This window comes from Dreissena polymorpha, chromosome 11 (genome assembly GCF_020536995.1).
Source record: "Dreissena polymorpha isolate Duluth1 chromosome 11, UMN_Dpol_1.0, whole genome shotgun sequence".
Classification (NCBI taxonomy): Eukaryota; Metazoa; Mollusca; class Bivalvia; order Myida; family Dreissenidae; genus Dreissena; species Dreissena polymorpha.
The window spans coordinates 5957885-5963020 of record NC_068365.1 but is presented as its reverse complement, the minus strand read 5'-3'; the positions used below and the strand labels follow the sequence as shown (position 1 = coordinate 5963020).

At 38.1% G+C, this 5136-nt stretch overlaps 1 long non-coding RNA gene across 1 annotated transcript; it reads left to right on the top strand.

Annotated features, from left to right (window-relative positions):
• Positions 1 to 1519: 1519 nt before the first annotated feature.
• On the top strand, positions 1520 to 4783 carry LOC127849518 (uncharacterized). The gene is made up of 3 exons (XR_008034889.1): positions 1520 to 1580; positions 3411 to 3482; positions 4670 to 4783. It is a non-coding gene; the product is annotated as an uncharacterized LOC127849518 (long non-coding RNA).
• The last annotated feature ends 353 nt before the right edge of the window (positions 4784 to 5136 follow it).

Here is a 5136-nt window from a genome sequence, read left to right as displayed (position 1 = left end):
CGCGAATTTCGACACAACACTTCTCCATCAGGCCTTGTGGTTTCTTCCGGCTCATCATTATTCACTGATTTGGGCACCACTTTGGCATGTCTTTGATTCTATGAATGACGCCACGTTGCCCAGAAACTGGTTTCTTTTTATGAAATAATCTCTTGCCAGAAGGGTGACTATTAGTATACATGGTCAGACATCTGGTCTGGTCTTCTAAATAGTAGTATGTTTTAATTAATGCTTAGCTTCCTTCGATGAAAACAGCAACAACAGAATGTCACTGGAGTTTGACAAAGGGCGAAGTCTGAAACATATTAATGACATTATGTCTAATTACGTGAATAAGTTGTTTGAACGTATAAAAGGCATACGCAAGTTAAATGAACTTCTTATCAATGAAGTGACTCTATGTATCTTGGAAAATATACAAATTCCATTATTGGAACACACGACTTGCAATATCGAACACTTTATTGGACCCATATAAATGCCGAGCCGTTTCATCAAATTGCCATAGCCTGAGTTGTCAATAGTACTCATGAGGACAAAAGTAACCACTGTAAAGTTCAAGCACTTTGCGGTCTTCCGGTTTTTAAAGGTGCTGTTTACGGCCACTGGTTAGAGAAGCATAGTCGAGATTGATATTGGTTGCTCCTTGAGTGGATTTGTCACCGCTAAAAGGACACAATTCCTCTTTCCGAACTCTCGATCAGCCTTTTTAATGAGACCACGTTGTTTTCTTTGGCTTCAGAAAACCAATCAATGTTTGTTTCAAACGCTTGACGTTATCACAATGATTGAGACGCGTCCTGGACAATTGCGCTTCAGTATTTGAGTTAAGTGTTTCGCTTATGGATTTGTTTCGTTTAACGGACCTATCTTCTAAACGACAATCAAGTGTAGGCTTAAACTGACTGCACAGGCTAATCTTTGATAAAATTGCTTTAAGCCCAGGTTTTCCCAGAGCGAGGCTCAATTAATACTGTATCATTACATATAAATAGTCGCCATACCTTCATCAACTGTCTAATCCTCTTCATTTCGCTCTCTTCGTAATATTTCTATCAATCATCATCATCATCATATCATCATCATCATCATCATCATCATCATCATCATCATCATCATCATCATCATCATCATCATCATCATCATCATCATCATCATCAATCATCTCCGCGCTATGCTATCATTCTGATCATAACCTTTTTCATCATCATGCTAATAATTATAGGAATTATGATCTGCATCATCTTTATCAACTTCAACTCATTAATAACACCACGAACATTTATCATCATCAGCATACACGGCAACCTCGTCCTGTTATTGATGATTATGATATGAGGATATCAAAGCTATCAATATTAACATCTTTTCAATGATCTTTCATGATTTAATCTCTTGCGCATTTTAATCATGAAACGTTTTTTAGAATACACACTGGGAACCTTTGGCACGTGTTTTCCTTTCTTGTTTGACTCTGTAATCACGTAGATCTGTTTGTTGATCTTTCAGGGACCTGCGGTCAACGTGATACGCAACATTCCCAGGGCGGCGTTCCGAGACGCTCCTCTACTTGACACGCTGTGAGTACCTGTAGGCCACGTGCTTCCACGTGCGGTGCATTGCACCCTGCTGTTCATGTATACAGTCGCGCACTGGGAGAATGGGACTCAATGAATATGCGGAAAATGTCGTCCCATATTAGCGTGTGTAGACCGCACCGGCTAATCAGGGACGACACTTTCCGCTTTCATGGAAATTTACGTTAAAGACAGGCTCTTTTAGAAGAAAATGCTTTCTAAGAAATAAGTACCGCCCATGATGACTTGTGTGGACTGCACATGCTAACCTGGAACGACCCTTTACGCACATGCATTAAAGCCCAGTTTCCAAGAACGCGGCTCTATTGTCTGTTTGCATCTGCGGAATAACTTTTCTTTGTTTTCTGTCTATGTCTTACGACAGCCGGCTCTTATGCGCGAATGCCAGTGCTATCTGGTAAGAATGATGTTTATCGATAAAACTGTGAAGTTTTCTGTCTGTTCACACGTGTTTTTTTTGATTATAGCAACTGGAAGTCTATCTAACCCCTTTCAGTGCGGGAACCGGATTTGAAGGCCTTTGCAAACAGTTTGGATCCAGATGAGACGCCACAGAACGTGAGTCCTCATCAGGATCCAAACTGTTTGCTATTCTGACCGTGTTCTTTTGAAACAATCGAAGAAAATGCTAATTTTAGAAATTCAGCAGAAGACATTTAGCAGACGACAAATTTCCCAGCATGCAAAGGGTTAATACTTATAAACAGTTTCATATTCAAACCATTCGACTTCTTAAACTATTTTGTTAAGTGCTTTTTATGTTAATGATTACTTGTCACACAGCAGTATATATTATAGATGAGTATTATATAGACATGTCGCCGTTGCGTTATGGATATCGAGTCCGCCCCTAGCGACCGGGAGGTCATTGCTTTCGACCCCAGGGTTGTAGCGTTCTTGAGATATCTACAATAGACTCCAAGTACTGGTTCTACCCAGGAATGGAATGAAGAGCGTTTCAAAAGCCTTAGGCTTTCGATGCAATCGAGCTAAAATAAAAGTTTCAATTATCCATGATCACTTCAGTTCAGTGAACACTGGTCATGACTATTGTTTTCTGTAATTATAATATTTGTGTATATCGGCCACTTTCTGTCAATCGTAAACTATTTCAAGAATAATGTATTTAAAGTTGTTAAACTCTGTCTATGTAAAATAATGTACGCGGCTGTTCTTGTTAACGTCTTGTTATTGTTATTGGACGTGTTAATTAAGATATGGTATTTGTATGGGTATTTGTATATGAGTGTGTTGCGTGTGTGTAAGTTTGCGTGCGTGCGTTAGAGTGTGTGCATATGGGAAAATGTAATGAACAATAACTTTATATTATTAAATACTTTCTGTTAATAAAAGTGTGTTCCTTATGATCATTTCAATATTAAAAGAGAAATAAATCAAATAAGAGAAGTCATGTAATAGGCTTGCTTTTGATAACACTTCTATTACACTGTTACAGTACTTTATGTCCGTCAAAGTCCTACAGAAATGCATTATACATACCATAGTTGTTTGAAGGCCTCATTGAAAATAAGATTGCCATTGTTTAACTGTTTGCATAACTTTGTATCAATGTGTTGTCTTAATGAGTTACCTTCAGAAAATAAAGAGATTATTATTTTTTTTTTTATTTTTTTTAATTATTATATTATTATTATTATTATTATTATTATTATTATTATTATTATTATTATTATTATTAATATTATAGTTCACCTGTTTCAGTAAGCCCGGGGGGTTCGAAACAATCGATATCAAACTAATAGTTTAAAACTATATATGATTACTTTAGTTGACTTTGCTGTTTGTTTCCAGGTTGTTAAACAACAACGTTCTAGAATCCATAGACGACGGTGCGTTTGAAGGCGTACGGGACCTCAGATATCTGTAAGTCTTTTGTAAGGTTCAAATCAAATGATTCGCGTTCTGAAAACTGGGCTCAATGCATTGCGTAAAGTGTCATCCCAGATTAGCTTGTGCAGTCCGCACAAGCTAATCAGGGCCGACGTCTTAACTTGATTTCGGTAAGCAGGGACTTCCTTGAAACTAAAAATACCATTAAAGCGGAAAGTGTCGTCCCTGATAGCCTGTGCGGACCGACAGGCTAATCTGGGACGACACTTTACGCCATGAATTATGTCCAGTTTTCTCAGAACGCGACTGAAATACATGTATAAATAACGCTGTGTAATAGAAATTGTATAATCTATTTAATATACTTAGGTTAATGTTGATATTATTTATACTTACTTTTTTTAGAAAACTAACAAGTTTTGTTATTGATGGCACGACATTTTGACAATATATGTATAAGTGTATTACAATATGTCGTACACCGGGTTCTTAATACGATCTCACGTTCGCAGTTATGAGATAAAATATTGTCAACGAAACTCCATAACTAAAATCTTAATTTTATAGTATGTTTAATGATTTAAATAATGCAGGGACCTATGCAAACAAACTTTGTTTGTATAGGTCCCTGAACAATGCAATAATGCCTCCATCGTTTTACCAGACGGTTTACTGTGTTTGTAAAAGTATGATTCCCCGTGTGTCAAAACGAGCCTTGCGAGTCTCGGATGAGTATTCTGGGCCTTGCGAGTCTAGGATATTCAAACCGGGCCAATGCGATGAAAACCGGGCTTTGCGAGTCTAGAATGAGTCAAACCGGGCTTTGTGAGTCAAACCGGGCCTTGCGAGTCAAACCGGACTTTGCGAGTATCGGATGAGTCAAACCGGGCCTTGCGTGTCTCGGATGAGTCAGACCGGGCAGTTCGAGTCTTTGATGAATGTGATTCGTGCAGATTACCAAAGACATGAACCACTAATAATGCCGCTTGTAATTACCAGAGTAATTTCTCCATGGTATCCGATTGCATGCTTCGAGATAATTGGAATATCATTCTCTCTGCTGTCAAATGTCATCGGCGATCTGGGAGGTTGATAACCATTGCTCTCTAGACGGAACATTCTGATTCTTACAGATTTGACCGGCGACATATAATAAGGTATCTGCGTTGTTTTGTAGTTTACGATAACCGAATGGTTGAATGAACTGATTTGTATTTCAGGTATTTATTCAAGAACAATATACGACGGATTGATGTTAATGCATTTAGACCCCTCCATCGTTTAGAGCAATTGTGAGTACTGTATACCAATTGCGTGTTCGTTGTTAATTGAGCCGCGCTGCGGAAAAAATGGTGCTAATCTGCGTAGAATGTCGTTCCAGATTAGCCTGTGCAGCCCGCGCACATGCTATTCAGGGCAAAATTTGACCGCTTTAATGGAATTTGTGTTTAAAAATTATTATTATTAACGAACTGCCAGTGTTATCGGATAGTGTCGACCCTGATAAGCCGTGACGATGACACAGGCTAATCTGTGACGACACTTAACGCACATGCATTAAACTCAGTTTTCTCGAAAGCGTGATTGTTTTACAATACTATTATGGCCAATAGCGCCTGTGCATGACGAAAAAAATGTGTGAATATTTCAACGATGATAATTATTATAATATATAACTAAGTAATTA